The 22,209-nt window shown below is 42.3% G+C and overlaps 1 protein-coding gene across 1 annotated transcript in view; it reads right to left on the bottom strand.

The window, feature by feature from the left end:
• The window catches only part of LOC126188755 (sodium-coupled monocarboxylate transporter 1-like), a 244,087-nt gene that overhangs the window by 39,741 nt on the left and 182,137 nt on the right, over positions 1-22,209 (bottom strand). The window lies entirely within an intron of this gene.

Below are 22,209 nucleotides of genomic sequence, written 5' to 3'. Positions count from 1 at the left end.
CCGTTTTGGAAAAATCCATATCCCTTACTATGGTGTTCCATTTTGATATAAAGAACTTTCACCCATTTTCATATGTTCCCATAAAGTTGGGGAAGTTATCATCAGGAGTATTCCGCATTGTCGTTCTAGGCTAGACAGTACTGAAGGTACTTTGATGTTGCGCTCCTCCAACTTGTTATCTAATATCAAGTCTTTAATTATTTCTTGTACGGTACAGTGTCAAGTGTCTATTGCTAGGACAGAACGAAACCTGTTGCTGGCACATATCCTGCTCCTATAGAATAACTGCAACGGAATGGGCAGACTGAAAATCCCAATATGACGGACCGATCATCAACAACAGTGTCAAGTGCCTCTCTGAGACATGCAGAGGGATTTGGGAGTTAATACAGGACACTGGTGCGAAGTCTGGCGATAAGAAACTTCACGCTGCTGCCTTCTCTTCCTTCCCAGCCAGATACTAGTGGTAAAAATTCATTGCACAATCGGTAATCGGGACATGAAAAAGCCACTTCCGTATCTAGTGGCAATGTACAGGAGGGTGTTAGTGGTCTTGGCTGGGTATGTGGGTTCCTCTCAACCTCTGGCAAAACTCACTTTCGACAAGCTGCCAGATCCGGCAGCGACATGAACTTCTGCACCATGCCCTGGTGGACGGCGCATCCTCCCACGATTGATGCCGTCGCGCCGATCACCACTGCCCAGAAGGAGCTGCGAACGAATGGGTCCGGGGTCATCCTGCCGACAAAAGGGGCGAAAAGGCATTTAGCATCAAGCCACGTCCTGGCAACAGCAAAATATACAGGAAAAATATTCAAAGCCCAGTGACTAATTATTATGACCTTAAAGGCTACAACTGGTGAGTAAGCAAAGATAATCACTTAGAAGATACATCACTAAGCGTAAAAGTGGATCACACCGTTAACTTTAAGTGAGAAAAACTTCTCCGTTGGTTATTATGGCCGGCCGGCGTGGCCGAGCGGTTCAAGGCGCTACAGTCTGGAACCTCGCGACCGCTACGGTCGCAGGTTCGAATCCTGCCTCGGGCATGGATGTGTGTGTGTCCTTAGGTTAGTTAGGTTTAAGTAGTTCTAAGTTCCAGGGGACTAGTGACCTCAGAATTTAAGTCCCATAGTGCTAAGACCCATTTGAAATACATTCGGCAACGGAAATTAAGTGAAGCAAAGCAATACCAAGAATGCTGATCTACGTTGTCAAAGTTTTCTTTACAATGGAAGACATAAAAGTACTGCCTCGTTTCACTTCTGCAATAACCACAGAAAATAAGTAATATAGATGTTACTGACAAACTCGTTGAGAAACAGGTAAAATCACTGAAATCGAATATCCATCCTCTGGCCCATGGTATCCCTATTACATTCAATGCAGAACATGAATCAGCGTTAGGTCCCATTTTAACTATATCATGCCGCAGATCATTTCCACAAAAAACAACCCAGTGACCAGAAGAAAGCATTCATCACATGCGTCCTTTAGCGGAGTACAGAAGTAATCCACAAAACTGCCGTCGAATCAGCTCAACCCATTCCGAAAACCCATCTAGCGCTTTCCTCATACACTACTGGCCATTAAAATTACTACACCAAGAAGAAATGCTAATGATAAACGGGTATTCATTGGACAAATATATTATACTAGAACTGACATTTGATTACATTTTCACGCAGTGTGGGTGTATAGATCATGAGAAATCAATACCCAGAACAACCACCTCTGGCCGTAATAACGTCCTTGATACGCATGCGCATTGCGTCAAACAGAGCTTGCATGGCGTGTACAGGTACAGCTGCCCATGAAGGGTACAACCACAGGTCGTAACACATCTGAAATGTAACGTCCACTGTTCAAAGTGCCATCAATGCGAACAAGAGGTGACGGAGACGTGTAACCAATGGCACCCCATACCATCACGACGGATGATGCGCTAGTATGGCGATGACGGATTACACTCTTCCAATGTGCGTTCACGGTGATGTCGCCAAACCCGGATGCAACCATCATGATGCTGTAAACAGAACCTGGATTCATCCGAAAAAATGACGTTTTGCCATTCGCGCAACCAGGTTCGTCTTTGAGTGCAACATCGCAGGCGCTCCTGTCTGTGATGCAGCGTCAATGGTAACCGCAGCCATGGTCTCCGAGCTGATTGTCCATGCTGCTACAAACGTCGTCGAACTGTTCGTGAAGATGGTTGTTGTCTTGCAAACGTCCCCATCTTTTGACACAGGGATCGAGACGTGGCTGCACGATCCGTTACAGCCATGCGGATAAAATGCCTGTCATCTCGACTGCTATTGATACGCGGCCGTTGGATTCCAGCACGGCGTTCTGTATTACCCTCCTGAACCCAATGATTCCATATTCTGTTAACAGTCATTAGATGTCGACCAACGCGAGCAGCAATGTCGCGATACGATAAACCGCAATCGCGATAGGCTACAGTCCGACCTTTATCAAAGTCGGAAACGCGATGGTACGCATTTCTCCTCCTTACACGAGGCATCACAACAGCGTTTCACCAGGCAACGGCGGTCAACTGCTGTTTGTGTATGGGAAATCGGTTGGAAACTCTCCTCATGTCAGCACGTTGTAGGTGTCACCACCGGCGCTAACCTTGCGTAAATGCTCTGTAAAGTTAATCATTTGCATATCACAGCATCTTCTTCCTGCCAGTTAAATTTCGCATCTGTATCACGTCATCTTCGTGGTGTAGCAATTTTAATGACCAGTAGTGTATTTTAGGACAAGGATTTTTTCTAGTTCTTCTGGATGGTAGCACTTGCAAACTGCGACCTCAGTCATATGACGGATATACGCTGAAGAGCCACAGAAACTGATACACCTGCCTAATATTGTGAAGGTCCCCCGCCAGCAGGCACAAGTGCCGCAACACGACGTGGCATTGAGTCAACTAATGTCTGAGGTAGTGCTGGAAAGAACTGAATCCTGTAGGGCTGTCCATAAATCCGTAAGAGTACGAGGGATTGGAGATCCTCTCTGAATAGCACGTAGCAAGGCATCAAAGATATGCTCAATAATGTTCATGTCTGAGAAGCGTTTAAACTCAGAATAGTGTTAATGTAGCCACTCTGCAGCAATCCTGGACGTGTGGGATGTCGCATTGTCCTGCTGGAATTGCACAAGTCCGTCGGAATGCACGATGGACATGAATGGATGCAACCGATCAGACAGGATACTTACGTACGTGTCACCTGTCGTATCGAGACGTATCAGGTGTCCCATATAACTGCACACGCCCCACACCATTACAGAGCCTCCACCAACGAACATTCCCCTGCAGACATGCAGGACCCATGGATTCGCGAGGTTGTCTCCATTCCTGTATACGTCCATCCGCTCGATACGATCTGAAACGAGATTCGTCCAATCAGGCAACAAGTTCAGAGTACTCAGCAGTCCAATGTCAGCGTTGACCGGCCCACGTGAGGCGTAAAGCTTTGAGTCGTAAAGTCATCAATGGCACACGAGTAGTCCTAAACATCTCGTTCAAACTCACTTATATATTGATAACATGTAATTGTAGCAGTAGTAACTGTTCTAACAACTCCGCCAGGCACTTGTCTTATGTAGGCGTCGCCGACTACAGCGCCTTCTTCTGTACTTGAATATAAATTCCTATATTGATTTCTTTGCCGCTTCAGTGTATTATAGTCTTGAACCATGGAAGTAACTTTCTAATATCTTAATAGATGTCCTGGCATCCTAGCCGTTCTTCTAATCAATGCTTTCCATGTACTTCTTTCATCGACGATTCTGCAGAGTAGTTCCTCATTCCTGGCCTTATCAGTTCACATAAATTTCAACATTCTTCTCTAGCCCCACATCGGGAAGGCTTCGATTCTCTTCTGTTCTCGTTTTCTCACAGTGCATGTCTCAATACTATACAATGATGTGCCCAAAAAGCACAATCTCAGAAATTTCTTCTTCAAATTAAGACTTGCGTTTGATACTGGTTAACTTCTCTTGGCCAGGAATGCTCCTTTTGCAGGGCTAGTGAGCTTTTTATGTCCTTGCCCCATCTGTCATGAATTATTTTGCAGCCTAGGTAGCAGAACTCGCCTACTTTTTTATCCCTGATCCTGATATTAAGTTCCTCGCTGTTTTCGTTGCTGCTACTTCTCATAACTTCTATCTTTCTTTGATTCACTCTCAGTTCATATTCTGTACTAACTACACTGTTCATTCTATTCAATACCTACTGTAATTCTTCCTCATTTTCACTGAGCATTGTCATCAGCAAATCTTACCACTGATATCTTTCACCTTGAATTTTAATCCCCCTCTTGAACGTGTCTTTAATTTCCGTCATTGCTTCTTCGATGTACAGATTGAACAGTAGATGCGAAAGGCTACATCCCTGACTCACACTCCTTTTAGTTCATGAAATTTGCTTTTGGTCTTATTTCTTCTTGGTTCTAGTGCATATTAAATATTACCCGTCTTATCCTATAGCTAACCCCAACTTTATCAGGACTTCGAAGACCTTGCACAATTTGACACTATAAAAGTCTTGATTTTTATTTAGGCTTGCTTCCATTGTCACCCGCAACGTCAGAACTGCCTCTCTGGTGACTTTACCTTTCGTAAAGCAAAATTGATCGTCGTCTAGCAAATCCACAGTTTCCTTTTCCATTCATCTGTATATGATTCTTGTCAGCAACTTGGATGCATGAGTTGTTAAGTTGAATGTGCGGTAATTCTTACATTTGTCGGAACTTGGATGGATACAGTATTTCTGGAATTTAGAAAAGTATTTGAATCAGTACCACACTAACGGCCATAACATTCAAACGGTGAACAGCTACTTGAAGCGACGACTATCTACGTTTATCTACATCATTTCAGAACAAAAGCAGTCTTGGTTAATATCAGTGGCGCGTTTCACCCTTTTGGGACATCATCCGATGTGTAAAAGTAGTTGGATGTGTAACCCATCTGTCGTAAAGTGATACAAAATTGAAAATGGACACAACAACACTTACACTAAGTGATCAGAAGTATCCGGACACCGCCAAAAACATACGTTTTTCATATTAGGTGCATTGTGCTACCACCTACTGCCTGGTACTCCATATCAGCGACCTCAGTAGTCATGAGATATCATGAGGGAACAGAAAGGGGCTCTCTGCGAAACTCACGGACTTCAAAGGCGGTCAGGTGATTGGGTGTCACTTGTGTCATACGTCTGTACGCGAGATTTCCACAGTCCTAAACATCCTTAGGTCTAATGTTTCCGATGTGATAGTGAAGTGGAAACGTGAAGGGACACGTACAGCACAAGAGCTACCAGCCGACCTCGTCTGTTGAGTGACAGAGACCGCCGACTCTTGATGAGGGTCGTTATGTGTAACAGACAGAAATCTATCCAGACCATTACACAGTAATTCCAAACTGCATGAGGATCCATTGCAAGTACTTTGACAGTTAGGCGGGAGGATTTCATGGTCGAGTGGCTGCTCATAAACCAAACATCACGCCGGTAATGCCAAACGACGCCTCGCTCCGTGTAAGGAGCGTAAACATTGGACGATTGATCAATGGAAAAACGTTGTGTGGAGTGACGAATCACGGTACACATGGTGGTGTCCAATGGCAGGGTGTGGGTATGGCGAACCCCGGTGAACGTCATAGACCTGCGTGTGTAGTGCCAACGATAAAATTCGGCGGCGGTGGAGATATGGTGTGGTGGTGTTTTTCATAGAGGGCACTTGCGCCCCTTGTGGTTCTGCATGGCACTATCACACCACAGGCCTACATTGATGTTTTAAGCACGTTCTTGCTTCCCACTGTTGAAGAGCAATTCGGGGATGGCGATTGCATCTTTCAACATGATCGAGCACCTGTTCATAATGCACGGTCTGTGGCGGAGTTGTTACATGAAAATAACATCCCTGTAATGCCCTGGCCTGCACAGAACCTGACCTGAATCCGATGGAATACTTTTGGGCTGTTTTGGAACGTCGTCTTCGTCTCAGGACTCACCGACCGACTTTTGATTGCATAGCGTACAACTACATCATGCTCCGCAAGCCACCTAACGGTGTGTGGCTTCTGGTTCCATTAACTGATCCCTCGTATCCTGTTTCACTTGCGAATGGCTCATGGGAAGAATGACTGTCGGTAAGTTCTGTATTATCTCTAACTTCTAGAGCTCTCTTGCTGTGGTTATTTCACGATATGTATTTTGGAGGAGGTAATGTTTGTTCCGGCTCTTTCCGGAAAGTTTCTTTCGGATTTTCAATAGTAAACTTCTTAGTGATGCACAACACCTCTCTCGTAGCGTCTGCCACTGAAGTTTGTCGAATGTCCCTGTAACTTTCTCGCACTGACAAAACGATCCCATGACGTACCTGGCAAGGATAGCATATTGTTGAACAACACTCCAGAATCGGTCGAACTATCACCTTATAAGCCCTTTTCATCGTGGATGAGTTTCATTTTCTTAAGATTCTCCTTATGAATCTCAGTCTGGCGTCTGCTTTTCCTACTTTGTACCAACTTTAATTCCATAGGGGTCTGTTGTGGAGGTTCGACCGTAGAGTATAAGGAAGCAGCGGCACACAGCAGTCAGTTGCAATCCCATTGGTTTTTATTTCGCATATCTGGATTTCGGCTATGAATAGCCATCTTGTTTTAGGTGGTCGTCCCACTAAAGGTCGATTTTGGTAGGTACATTATGTCTCAGTGAATGGAACACTATGATACATTTTTAAATAAGTCTTTAGGAGAGGAAATGAATTACTGAATTAAGAATACAGGGTGCCATTTAAAAAAGTCATACTGCTGTTTATGACTTAGTAAAAAAGAAAGCTACAACGAAGGCAATCATGCTGATTGATGTCCCCCTGACGGTTAAAGAACATTTGCTTGAAACATTTTGTAATTTGCATCTGGTCAAACAATTATTTAGGGTTGTCAAGATTAGTGGGACATCCTGTATATCAGTCTCTTTCAAACCTCTCGCCCACAATTAGCAAGAGTCTTCTTGCAACCATAGGACGAATATTCTGTCTAAAATCCAATTGCTCTTAGACGAAACACTCCTTCATTAGCGTTTACAGTGTTTCCTTAATGGCTGATGGTTAATTTATTGTTAATTCTTAACAAAGTCTTATCTTAGAAGGGTGTCTCTTTAGACGTAATGAAGTCAACCGTCCTAGGATAGTAAACCCTCATATCAAATCCTTGTTCTCCAGTTTTCGGTTTGGATCGGTGGTCCATAAAAACTTCCTGAGGCTCGAAAATGTAAAGGGAAGCCTCGCAAACTGGAAAAACATTAGGACGATGTGCAGTTGTTTTCGTAAAGCATTTCTATTGACCAAGCCATTCTGTGACGATGTTAATACGATCTTGAGTTCATGATACGTTTAAGTCAGAAATATGACAACTGGGGACTGATAAAAACGGGATAACTGGTAATTATACGTTAATAACTTTAAAGCTTATCCGAAAAAAATATATAAATTAATATTTATATCTAAAAAAAGTAAATAAATTAATATTTATATCTAAAAAAGTAAATAAAAAAATTAACTCTAGAATATTAAGTTCATTTTCGGAAGAGACTGGATACATTAGGACACTAGTTTTGAAGTTCACGTCAATAACGGTTCAGTAATGATAGAAAATTAAATATCTAGTGGTTTAGATTGACAAAAGTGGATTGGGTAATATGGAAGTATATTATAGAATACAACGAAGCAGAAAAGTAATAGGGTGCGTTAATTCTTTTTTATAAGAGAAGAATATTTCTAACAACTAATAGAAAATAGCGGTTAGGCTAGTGGTTGAATCGGTCCTAAGCTGTGGATGAGACTACGTATGTTAAATGTTGAAGTCCAAAAAGGCTGACAGCTGCAGAAACCGATCGTTTACGAAGTAGCGCCAGACTGTCAAGAATGTTGGAAAAAGCTAGCGATGAAGTAAGAACTAGAGTGATGGCAAATGAAACTGTGATAGAGAACAGAACTGAAAGAAAATTGTTATAGTGCTACATCTGATCATCTGTGGCCTACGAAATATTTTGACTTGAAACCAACTTTCAGATGTTCTTACAATGACAGCGTCAACGAATAATGGAGCATAACGGTACACGCAAAGAGGATACACTAACTAGAGAAGCTTGGCAGAAGATACTAAGAGTGCAGTAAAACGTTGTTAATTGATAGTTATATTAATTAATACCGTAATAATAACAATAATAAGAATAACTATCTAGATAAATAAAAATATAAATGTTCGTTTGTACAAAATCGTAAACCTCAGAAAATTCTTCACCGATTTCTTTGAAATTTTGATACAACGTTGTATTCTAATACGTGCACGTTTTTGTGCGTCTACTGGAGCACCATGTAGTATCCAAATACATATGTATTAATAAAGATGTTTGCAAACACTTCATGTTCATTTGTTCAAAATCATAAATTTCCGAAAGCTCTTCACAGATTCATTTGAAATTTTGAGACAATATTGCATTCGAATACGCCTGTACTTTTGTGTATTACTGTCGTGTGTGTATAAAAACATCAGTTTTTTCATCTCCATAAATAAAAACGTAAATGTCCTTTTGTTCAAAATTGTAAATCTTCGAAAATTCTTCACCGCTTGTTTCGAAATAGTGACACAACGTTTTATTGGTATACGCGCGTGTTTTATATACCTGTTTTCTAAATATGTAAAGCTTAAAGAGGAAACGTCTTAACCAAAAATCTCGAAACGTTCTTCAACGATTTACGTTGAATATTTGTTAGCAAACACGTAAGCTCTATATATGCCTTATTAGGTTATGATTGGAATACTACCACGTAATCTGAATGAACAATAAAAATAAACGATGCCAAAGAGTGGGGAAGAGGAGATGGACAGATGGGTGGGAGATGGTTCAAATCGCTCTGAGCCTATGGGACAACAAAAAAAATGAGGTCATCAGTCCCCTAGAACTTAGAACTACTTAAACCTAACTAACCTAAGGAGAGCACACACACCCATGCCCGAGGCAGGATTCGAACCTGCGACTCTAGCGGTCGTGCGGTTCCAGACTGAAGCGCCTAGAACCGCTCGGCCACGCCGGCCGGCTGGGTGGGAGAAAAAGGAGAAATAAAAGTGGGAAGGAGGAGATGGACAGAGAGAGGGGCTGGGAGGTGATGGAGAAAATGGGGCAGCAGAAGATGAACATAAAAGTGGAGGAAGAGGTAATGGACAGAAAGAGGGTGGCAGAAGGGGGGAGATAAAGAGAGAGGGAGAGGGGAAAACTGACATGGAAAGGACGTAATGGACAGAGAGAGGGGGGAGAGAGAAAACAGGAGGAGATTGAGAGTGAGGGAGGGAAGAAGTGACGGAAAGAGAGAGGGGGAAGAAGGAGGAGATGAACAAAGAGAGAGAGAGAGAAGAAGATGGACAGAGATAGTAGGGAGAAGGAGATTAGGCATTACATCGAATTCCCATACATGCTGGAAACTTGTGTTTTCTGTTATCTTTCTTTTCCATTTAACCAGAGTAAGGCTCAGCAGCGAGAGGCCAGGAGCAGATATTTCTTAATATAACTTTCCACAGGACCGAGCGTCCACTCTACGGCTACTCAGCTTGAGATCTTGTGACTGTGCTGTAGCTGAGGAAGCCAGGTGAGGAATTAGAATCACTGTCAGAAACAAAAGTCCAGTGACGCCAGATGTAATTTTACCCTCTGAGAATTTCATTCCATTAAAGATGGACTTGTTGCAAATCCTATTGCCTCATCGCCTACCTGCTATGATATTGTGCGGTGTCGCACTTCGCTTACTCACACGAAGAAGGCGACCCTGCCCCCCTCGTCGGCGGCCCGCCACACCTCTGCGAAGCCGCCGGCGCTCACCAACCCCAGGATAAGCACCGCGATGAAGGCCGCCAGCGTGACTCCGCTCTGCAGGAAGTCCGTCCACACCACCGCCTTCAGGCCGCCCTGCACCGCAGATAAATTCAGTAAACAACCCCCCTTCACCAAGTACTTCACATCAGCGAGCAGACATACAAAAGAAATCACAGCCATTTGTTGCTGAATCCCAGGCCGTTCCATTGTTTCTAACTCATAACATGCGAGGGTCAGATGTTCGAAAACGGTAAATATTTATTTACAACAGATAGAACGCAGAAACAAGTTTCAGTGTTTTACTGTCCTTCAAAGTAGACACCAGTTTTGCGCTTAACAAGTTGCCAGCAATGTGGAAGATGTAGAATTCCTTTATCAGAGCCAGTCGTGTTGATAGTTCGAATGGAGCGGTTGTACTGCCCTACGGCTCTGTGTAACAGTGCGCTTCCTTCATGTCTGGTATACAGAGTCGCAAGCGTTTAATTCCGGGTAGTAAGATCAATGGTACAGCGCTTCCACAGTGCCATCGATCGAGTAGAGCAATCACAACTCGCGCATGTACCCTAACATATCATGAAAACTGATTGGTGGGTTATACGAAAAGTGCCGTACTTCTCAAAGTTGGTAGCAGATTTTGTTCCAAAAACGATCATAACACACCGCAATGATGGCATGCAGTTGGGGAATGGTATGCGTTAGGATAACACCATCACAGTTGTACAACGGAATGAAAAATAGACCTAATTTCCACTTCGCTCAGATTCTGACGAATGTAATGACGGCATGATTGGCATGATTAATGTGGTGTCACCGCCAGACACCACACTTGCTAGGTGGTAGCTTTAAATCGGCCGCGGTCCATTAGTACATGTCGGACCCGACCCGCGTGTCGCCACTGTCAGTACTTGCAGACCTAGCGCCACCACATGGCAGGTCTAGAGAGGCGGACTAGCACTCGCCCCAGTTGTACGGACGACATTGCTAGCGACTAGACGTACGAAGCCTTCCTCTCATTTGCCGAGAGGCAGTTAGAATAGCCTTCAGCTAAGTCCATGGCTACGACCTAGCAAGGCGCCATTAGCCTTACAGTGATTGTAATTAACCGTATCTGGAGATAGACTCATTTGTATCGTCAATAGCGATGTACCACAATGATGGATTAAAGATGAGTATTAACTTAGCTGCATACTTTTCTTATTAGCATTCATAACTTATCCTGTTCCAGACTTCACGCCAGTCGGCGTGTGTGTAAGCGTGCCTATCGGTAACCTCACCCTGTGTCTAGACTCTTGTATAGACACAACAATTAACATTTCAGTTGTGGGCCGTACGATTTCGCCCATGTCTCAGCCAGGGTAATGATAAGGCGTGAGAAAGCCTCACGTTCCTAGCTTCCCGAGAATTACGAACAGCGCCGAATCGTAGCCACTGCTCCATCATTCGGTGGACTTTTTTCTCATGCCCAAGAGTTCCTTCAGAATTTGAAGCAGTCATATGCTGTAATCTTTTCTCACGGGCCACCTTGCAAATCGTTTGTCGTCGATCTTTGTCCATTTACGCGATACGACGGTCACCCATCTTGCCGCTATTCCATACGGCAATACGGATTACCCGTAAGCCTGATGGAGATATTGATGATAGTGTCGTGCTGCACGCCCTCTGGCGCATTCAGTTTTTATTCAGCTCTGTTGTTCATGTTTCGAAAACACCGTGACATCACTTCATCAGATCGTCAACTACACAAAGCAGTATACTTCCCCTAACTGCACATGCAAGAGATGTAAGAAGGGAGAGCTCATTCACGCTTGCTCTGTGATAAGGGATGACGGGGAGAGACGGTATGAACTAACGTGTGGTATCACCTAAATTCCTAGCGGTTCTCGCCGCTCCAGTCAGTAACCGTGCTGCTGCTACGGTCGCAGGTTCGAATCCTGCCTTGGGCATGAATGTGTGTGATGTCGTTAGGTTAGTTAGGTTTAAGTAGATCTAAGTCTAGGGGACTGTCGACCTATAGTGCTTAGAGCCGTTAGAACCATATATTAAATTGGTTGAATCCTTTGCGTTGCGTCTATATTGCATGCATGACGCTATTAAAGGTCCTACTCTCGTAATATCTCGTAATACAGTGCTCAACTTCAAACGTGTTATTCTCGGTCAGGACATTCGCCAACTATTAAAGAGCGTGCCTCGTTCCCTCCGTGATTTTCTCTCGCACTTGCCCTGTTGGTATAAATTCTTTTACCTTTATTGATTCAGTTTAACTAATTTCTGAGATTTTCGCTTTGTTTAAGTAGTTCTTCTGTTTCTTGTCGTGTAATGTATTACCGTTCATTGTATCGCAAAGGTGATGATAAAGGGAGAGAGAGTGTCACGGAACTTGTTGAATTGCATATATCGAAGAAACGGCTAGGTTTTTCCTTTATGAAGATACAAGGTTGGCTGTTCCCGAGGTTCCTATATTTATCCAAAATCTGACTGCTAACGGCATGCATAAAAAAGATTACTGCCGTAGGAAGCTCCATGTGGTTTCTTGCAGCTTACTCCAATTGCTTGGGCAACAGAACGATTAAAATTAATAATTGAATACGTTATGTGGTCCTAAATCACTTTAGCATGAGGTTTGTATGACCAAACCATAGAAACCCACTCTAAAGTACTTTTTAACAGCTTTCTGGGTCCCGTTGGAGGGCACGTACGGCCAACTGCCAAGTTGTGATTTACCGTACATGTATCCAGTCTGTGACGTGCATGGAAAAACGCAAATTTCATGAAAGAATACTGTTGTGCAACAAATGAGGTATTTCCGTGGGAAGTGTGTGGCCTGGTTGAGACTGGTGAAACCGATTTACTGAAGAAATTATCGAAATGTAGTTGCGGCAGCTTCACTGACTTCGTGGTCACTGCTGATAAGGTCCTGAATTTGTAACTGTCGGGATGGATGCTTCTGAAACACTGTGTTCCATTAACGTCTTGCTCGCTACTTGTAAAATAAATAACTGGTGGTTACAGCGAGCTACTGATATCGCAAGCTTCAATTGGCGCATGAAAAAGCCCGTTAGCATTCGCCACTGTGACTGGATGTAGTGCACCAGAGATCTGTCAACAGGTATCTCTTCACTGTCTCTAGATGTGCTTCTCATAGGACGGTACCTGACAACATCCTTCTCTGGGCACTGGTTTACGGCAGTGTTAACACATATTTTTCTACAACAATCGTCAACAATTGTTTTGCGCACAAATTTAAAACAGTCTCAGCAAAATTTACAATATCTGCATAGACAACATAGTACAGTAATTAACACGCTAGAGCCCATGAAACTCCAGAAAGGTAAATTACATTACTAGAAGCTGCTGAAGGCATTTCTCTTCTTGTATTCAGTCTCATTTTGTAACTCATCCAACTTGCGTCCTGCAGCTGTTAGGTCATCACACTGCCCAATGGCAGATTGTAATGGCAATTTCAGCTTACGTTCATTTACATTCTTCCTCCAATTATTCATTAGGCAGAAATATATTTCCATGCTTAAGTTCGACACAATTTCACTATAGGAGACATTTGTTCGCATTATATGTTCAGACTGTATCTCCTTCTGAGCTGCATACTCAGGACGTTTAGCGAAAAATTTTAACTTTCCTGTGCCTCGGAGCATAATATCTGTGGGACCTCCGTCATGGCAGATGATGGTAATGCCTTCGTCTACCGGTGAAACAAACAACCATTCAATATTACTTAATGGTGTCTACAGACTTTCTTTTAACACTATTAGCTTCCGCAAGCAATTCTTCGAAATTTCTCGCAGTGGTTGCAGCACCTTAGCCTCAGACTTTTTATGATAACTTTGTTTTTCAGTCATCAGTCTTCTGACTGTTTTGATGCGGCCCGCCATGAACTGAAATCTTCTCCTGTGCCAACCCCTTCATCTCGGAATAGGATTTGCTACCTACGTCCTCAATTATTTGCTGGATATATTCCAGTCTCTGCCTCCCTCTACAGCTCCCTCTAGTACGACGGAAATAATCCCCTGATGTCTTAATAGATGTTCTATCATCCTGTCCCGTCTCCTTCTCGGTGTTTTCCTCACATTCCTTCCCTATCTGATTCTGCGCAGAACCTTCTCATTTCTTACGTTATCAGTGAACAAAATTATGAGTACCTGTTTGCATATTCTGAGGCTCTGATCTAAAGTCTTACACTGTAACTGCTTGTTATTTAACTTCAGGTACCGACGTTTCGTCTCTTTAGTTAGCAGTGGGGCAATATACGTAAATACATGTCTCGTTCCGAACTCTTCTGACGGTAACGGTATAAATGTTGTACACGTCATTCTCTACTGGCGTGACATTCAATACATAACTTAAGATGTTTCCAGCAATGAAAACACAGAGAACACTGATTCTCATTAATTGGACCGCAGTTCGACAGGTAACCGTTTGCCTTCGATGTCACCTTTTAGTAGTTCTAGATAGATGAACTAGATTGATCAAGTGCGGATCCATAATACCTTTCTGAGCCTTTACAATCGCTGATACATATCATGTTCCCGTTCTTATTCACTGAAAACGACCATCAGTTGTATCAGCTGTTAACTGTGATCAAAATGACGGCTTTCTGTAACCGTTTGTCAGTACTGTCCTCAAATTCTGCTATGTACCGGCTAAACTGCTAAATTGTTTAATTCCACATGTGACAATTTCTCTGCTTTTTGCTGTGGATTTAATTAAACCTAGTCAAGATTGTTTTAACTGTTGTCACTTTCTCCTTCGAAAGTCGGAGTAGCTGTTTTTCTTTTTCCCCTAAGACATACAGGGTGTTTCAAAAATGACCGGTATATTTGAAACGGCAATAAAAACTAAACGAGCAGCGATAGAAATACACCGTTTGTTGCAATATGCTTGGGACAACAGTACATTTTCAGGCAGACAAACTTTCGAAAGTACAGTAGTTACAATTTTCAACAACAGATGGCGCTGCGGTCTGGGAAACTCTATAGTACGATATTTTCCACATATCCACCATGCGTAGCAATAATATGGCGTAGTCTCTGAATGAAATTACCCGAAACCTTTGACAACGTGTCTGGCGGAATGGCTTCACATGCAGATGAGATGTACTGCTTCAGCTGTTCAATTGTTTCTGGATTCTGGCGGTGTCCCCACAGAAAGAAGTCACAGGGGTTCATGTCTGGCGAATAGGGAGGCCAATCCACGCCACCTCCTGTATGTTTCGGATAGCCCAAAGCAATCACACGATCATCGAAATATTCATTCAGGAAATTAAAGACGTCGGCCGTGCGATGTGGGCGGGCACCATCTTGTATAAACCACGAGGTGTTCGCAGTGTCGTCTAAGGCAGTTTGTACCGCCACAAATTCACGAAGAATGTCCAGACAGCGTGATGCAGTAATCGTTTCGGATCTGAAAAATGGGCCAATGATTCCTTTGGAAGAAATGGCGGCCCAGACCAGTACTTTTTGAGGATGCAGGGACGATGGGACTGCAACATGGGGCTTTTCGTTTCCACATGTGCGCCAGTTCTGTTTATTGACGAAGCCGTCCAGGTAAAAATAAGCTTCGTCAGTAAACCAAATGCTGCCCACATGCATATCGCCGTCATGAATCCTATGCACTATATCGTTAGCGAATGTCTCTCGTGCAGCAATGGTAGCGGCGCTGAGGGGTTGCCGCGTTTGAATTTTGTATGGATAGAGGTGTAAACTCTGGCGCATGAGACGATACGTGGACGTTGGCGTCATTTGGACCGCAGCTGCAACACGGCGAACGGAAGCCCGAGGCCGCTGTTGGATCACCTGCTTCACTAGCTGCGCGTTGCCCTCTGTGGTTGCCGTACGCGGTCGCCCTACCTTTCCAGCACGTTCATCCGTCACGTTCCCAGTTCGTTGAAATTTTTCAAACAGATCCTTTATTGTATCGCTTTTCGGTCCTTTGGTTACATTAAACCTCCGTTGAAAACTTCGTCTTGTTGCAACAACACTGTGTTCTAGGCGGTGGAATTCCAACACCAGAAAAATCCTCTGTTCTAAGGAATACACCATGTTGTCTACAGCACACTTGCACGTTGTGAACAGCACACGCTTACAGCAGAAAGACGACGTACAGAATGGCGCACCCACAGTCTGCGTTGTCTTCTATATCTTTAACATCACTTGCAGCGCCATCTGTTGTTGAAAATTGTAACTACTGTAATTTCGAAAGTTTGTCCGCCTGAAAATGTACTGTTGTCCCAAGCATATTGCAACAAACGGTGTATTTCTATCGCTGCTCGTTTAGTTTTTATTGCCGTTTCAAATATACCGGTCATTTTTGAAACACCCTGTATATTTCCCCTTAGACTAATTGGCGTCATCTTCATCTAGTGTTCAGAACAAAATGTTACTGACCTCCCCCAGAAAGTTAAAGATCTCTCATTTCTTTATATAGGTTTCATGCCATGCCAAAAGCCCAGTCATACCGAGTGCCTTTTCTGTTTTTCCTAGTTGCCATTTTAACGCAAGTACAACACTGTTACACTCTGTTGCACTTACATTCAATAATGCACAACCTGACTTTACAATATCCGATTGCTCGTTCACGAGTACCTCAGTGCCGTCAAATTTCTCTCTCAGTTCCCCTAAATTAAAACAATACACATTTTTCCACGTTTCACCGTAAATTTTCACTCGACCCGTATTGTCATAAAATAGTCCAGATGACGACTGGAGCGTAGTCACTTGCATGTATGGCTCTTACGTGGTTTGCGCAACCCCAATGAGTGGTAGGATAACACCGAAGAAGCAGTACAACGCTGATATCTGGGGTTAGAAGAGTAATTAGATCTCTTTGCGTGAGCTGTGAGATATTTATTTCGTTTCAGAGAGACTACTACATTAGGAGCCTTTGTTCATACCACTGTGTATGGACCTCGCCACTGTGTATCTAACTTACGAAATTTGTCCCGTCGTACGCTCTCATCAAAAATAGAACGTTATCCCTACAACGAAGTCCGAAGGATCCAGGGTCTTATCATAACACTACTTTTTTTTCTTACATTGCTCATTCTGCGTTCTTGCTCATAAGTGCATTTGTTGCATGCACTCCTTTAGCACTTTCATATAATCATCAAAATTATATCTCACTCCAGCCGAATCTTTCTGTAGTGTCCTTGGAATGTTACCTGTTCTTCCAAAGGTCTGTTCATGTGGCGTACAACCTATCATGTAATGCGGTGTTGTATTGTACAAAAATGCGTGGCTGGATCCCAACTGTCCCATTATGTCTGTGCTCTATTTACATAGTGTAGCAGCATCCTCGTTAATGTTCGATGTGACCTCTCTGACGCTCCGTTTGTTTGAGGGTGGTAACTAGTTGTCTGTATCTTCTCGATAAGCAGTAGTTTACATACTCTTTTCATAGTCTCACTCATGAAATTACTTTTCATGTCAAAACACTGAAGTATTCTATATCTCAGTACAATGTTATCAACTAGCACCCTTCCTATTGCATCGGCATTTTGCCTTTCAATGGGTCCAGTTACAGCAAACTTCGTCAGCTCATCCTGAAACGTAAGACGTACTTATTCTCCATATCCACGTGGCTTAACGGACCTACTGTGTCAATGTCACGTCTTTCAAAAGTGTAGTCAGGTGACTCCACGATCGCTAGAGTCAAGCTCATGTGTTTCCTAGTGAACTTATTCTTTGAACAACTTTCCATTTCCGGATGTAATATTCTACATCTTTCTTCATAACGTTCCGTAATCGGTACTTATTTATTTGCTCTCCAGTGGCAGAATCGTGAAACTGTTTTAATATTGCAGCTTTTTTAATCGCATGGGCTGTGGGAAAACAGGAACATAAGAAAATCGAAGTGATTAAAATGTGGTGCTACAGAAGAATGTTGAAAATTATTTAGACCAAAAAAGGTAAGAAGTGTGGAGGTTCTCCACAGGATCGGTGAGCGAAAAAACATGTGGAAAACATTGACAAGAAAAAGGGACAGGATGATTCGACATCTATTAAGATATTAGGGAATAGCTTCCATGGCACTATAGGGCACAATATTGTAAATGAGGAGGTACGTTGTGAGTGTTACTCCGAGAAGAAGAGCTTGGGGTAGGAAAGCTATTAGTGGCGGGCTAAAAGCCAGTCAGTGGACTGATGACTCAAGAAGACGTTTACTTTAAGCAAGGGAAGAAAGATAAGTTACTAAGTTTTGAATCAGAGATCTTTCTCAGACATTTTCTCAGACATTCAGATACTATACAGCAACCACTGCTGCTCGTATATGGCGAACATATTAATTGAAATTGTGGTAATACTAAAATTGTAGCAAACTTGTCATAACACGATAAAACTTGCTGTTTGTAGACAACGCTTTTAGCTCACTTTTCAGAGTTGTTTAGTACATGAAATTCCAAGCTTCTAGGACTAATGGGCCAATTTTTACTTTCTAAATTATTGCTACATGTGTTCCACTTGGAATGTAGTTCAGCACTGGCGATATAAATGTAAAAAGTTATGGAGAATAGACTACAAGCTGTAACGTGCATAACATACCCGTACTACAATGCCGTATATCATCTGAAGCGATCAAATGTCGTACGATGAAGGCAAGATTCGAGGCTAGTATAATGTTGCCACTTGAATCTCTCTTTGCGAAACTGAAGTAGTGCACGGGCTGTTTGGTTGTGTTCGAAACGAATTAAAATTGTTAAATAGGTTCCCCAATTTAACAACATGTTGAGTACTTACACGCTGTAAGAGCTACTCATCCATGACTCTCAAGATATCAATAGCGCCAACTGTATAGTGTTTTAAATTCATGGTGATAATGTTAGACAGAGTTTGTAGTCCGAAGTCGATTTCATCTGTGACCCTAATTTCTCAAAATATTTGCAGAAATTTGATATCTGACTGCAGTATGGATTTCGAGACCTAATAATATGTCATAGGCGTAGATAACTACTTTTCGATTTGTACTTACCATCCTATATTGCATTGCAATGCTCAGGTCAGAAATTACTTGTTGCTGTTCCAATAATTTGTTTCTAATTCTTGAAAGATTAATGAGACGCATCCCTTGATTATTATTAAATTCTTCGTTTAGCCATTAAATTTGTACAGGATGCAAACAAATAGATATCAGAGTGTAGATCCTACTAATTCACACTCTTGAACGAGGTTCTAAGATCCCCGAAATTCATTTTGAAAATTAGCGAAACATGACAACTGCCGATACATTATTAATATTAATTTTTTTTTTAAATTGAAAATGAATATTTTAATGTAAAAAGTTTTTATGCATAGACCGCAGTTATCAGTGATTAGTTTCGGTTGCTTTCTACAACTTACTTTTGAAGTGCCAGGCTGGTTGGATATGTGGCATTTTTCTTTTAATCTTCGCTTTGTGAACATTTTATAAAGCTAACTATTTTGTACGCCGCGCTGGAGAATTCGTTTGTAAGCCAGGCTCGAAATTTTTTTACCGAAACATGATTGAATATGGCTGGCAGGTGATGCAAGTCTTACTAATTTAACTGGCAATATTCCTTCTTTATTCCCGTCATAATCTAGCGAGAATATGATATACAAACTGGCTCGCTCATGATGACATTTTCAATTACATATCGCCATAATCTTTCTAGCTTACAATTGCATTTCACTGCAAGACTAGGGTTACTGGTGAAGTTTTTAATTGCTTGTGCACCGTTTTTTACAGTTTGAACTACCTCAAGATGGTTATAGAAAACAACAGAAACTTGTCACCGTGCTGTTATTATTTTCTGAAAATTGCGGTCTATAAGTAAAAAGATTTTACATTAATTTTTTTAATGAATTACATTAAGACCGCCGACTTCTCCACCACAATGTCAGGTTTTACTACTAACGTATAAGGCTTAAGGTCACCGTGCGTTACTCACTTACCAGCATAGTGTAGAAAATGCAGACGATGCAAACCAGAGGGGTGATCCAGTGGACACTGATCCCAGACACTGTAAAAAAACAAGATTCGATTAATATGACGGTGCTAGCGGACAGTTCTACTATTCTACTACTATTTAGTCTATAATGCACACAGTATGCGTACAATACTAACGAGGGATTTCACTGTCCAGTTTAATACGTTATTTTATTCATACGACAAGAAACTAGGCTGCCGAGCTACAAAATATACCTCACACGTTACAACATGCTTTATGTAGCTGCTTTATGCTGAGACAATGCTACATTTTTTTAAAAGAAACTGTAGCTGTACGTGTTTTTGCCAACGCAGATCGATGTTTTACTACTAAACATTGTCGTTAGCTTCATTGTTAAAACTAACCTTGGCTTAGTGCGATAGCAGGCATGTACACGAACAAAGGCATGTGAAGCACCAGATTGAGCGTGAAGAATCCAGATGCAAATAATCGAATTGTACGGCTGAAGCGGCGCTCCAAGTACTGCAACAGAAGCACACGTCCCTCTGTAAGTCGGACCTTGCTCTTGCAAGCGTTTACTGTTATTATTCTTCTACTTTCAATTTCTGCTCTTTCAACATTTGTTCCACCTGTGTAGGGGCTTACTGCAGATTCACGGGTTGCGACATTCTAATACTTTGTTTTAAATTTTTAATTTGTGCCGAAAAAGATTCAATTCCAAACACGGAAACTATTCCCATGTGTCTGTAAACTGTACCCACATACTTTTATTTTACGTATACTAGACTGTAACTGCTTATGTGTTGCGTTTCTGGGTTAGAGGTATGACATCACTCTGGCACTGCTTAGAGAACTGGCATATGACAAGTGATGTTAAGGTCCTCAGAGGGCACCAGTGAATTAGCTAGCTGCGTTTCGAGAGTCGAAGGGGCGTTCGATAAGTAATGCAATTGATTTTTTTTTCTGTAAGCGTGTTGGCTTTCTTAAGGCTTCCAGTACACCATATTATTCCCTTCTCTTTTTGCTACAAAACCCTATTTTTCAACATACTCTCTGTTCATTGTGATGTCATCATACTGGGAGGGCTCGTATGTTCGCAGTGGTACCTCTGTACTGGTCGACGTCGGAGCTAACTTCTTGCTGCATCCATAACCTCCCCATCATTCATGTACTGCTTCACGTGGGGTGTAGCCTTCATTGAGCCATGTGCGAGCTGCTGGCTGCAGGGTGGGTAAGGAACAACGGCCAAATGAAGTTATGTGAGCTCTTATCGGGTGAGCGGAGTTGTGTAAAGCCTTGCGTTCTCACGGAGAAGGAGAAGTTCGTTTGGATTTTTGTGTCGACAAACGCGCTGAAGCTGTTTATTAAATTTCCCGATGGTAGCACAATACACTTCAGTCTCGTTCGTTGCACCATGAGGGAGGACATCAAAGAGAATAGCCCCTTCAGTGTCCTAGAGGACCATCACCATGACTTTAACGGCTGAGGGTGCTTTTTTGTTCTTCTGTGGAGGGGTTGTGTTGCACCACTTCATCGATTGCCGTTTGTTTCCGATTTATCTACGTCTACATAGATACTTTGCGAATCACATTTATCGAACCTTCACAATTCTCTATTATTCCAATCTCTTATAGCGCGCGGAAAGTACGAACAACTAATTCTTTCCGTGCGAGCTCTGATTCCCCTTATTTTATCGTGGTGATCGTTTCTCCCCATATAGGTCGGAGTCAACAGAATACTTTCGCATTCGAAGGAGAAAGTTTGTGATTGGAATATCGTGAGAAGATTCCGTCGCAACGAAAAACACCTTTCTTTTATTGATGTCCAGCCCAAATCCTGTGTCGTTTCTGTGACATTTTCTCCCATATTTCGCGATAATACAAAACGTGCTATGTGTTCCTTCCCATTTAAATTATTCGTAATTCTAATTGATAGGTATTTAGTTGAATTTACGGCCTTTAGATTTGATTGATTTATCGTGTAACCGATGTTTAACGGATCTCTTTCAACACTCATGTGGATGACCTCACACCTTTCGTTATTTAGGATCAACTGCCAATTTTCGCACCATTCAGATATCTTTTCTAAATCGTTTTGCAATTTGTTTTTATCTTGTGACAATTAGTCGACAAACTACAGCGTCATCTGCAAACAACCTTACACGGCTGCTCAGATTGTCTCCCACATCGTTTATGTAGATAAGAAACAGCAAAGGGCCTATAACACCACCTTGGAGAACTCCAGAAATCGCTTCCGTTTTACTCGACGACTTTCCGTCAATTACTATGAACTATGATCTCTGTGACTGGAAATCACGAATCCAATCACGTAACTGATACGATATTCTATACCCACGGAATTTCAGTACAAGCCGCTTGTGTCATAAGTTGTCAAAAGGCTTCCGGAA

The sequence above is a fragment of the Schistocerca cancellata genome, chromosome 5 (genome assembly GCF_023864275.1).
Source record: "Schistocerca cancellata isolate TAMUIC-IGC-003103 chromosome 5, iqSchCanc2.1, whole genome shotgun sequence".
In the NCBI taxonomy this organism is placed as follows: Eukaryota; Metazoa; Arthropoda; class Insecta; order Orthoptera; family Acrididae; genus Schistocerca; species Schistocerca cancellata.
Note: the sequence above shows the minus strand (reverse complement) of the source record. Positions and strands in the feature narration are given on the sequence as shown.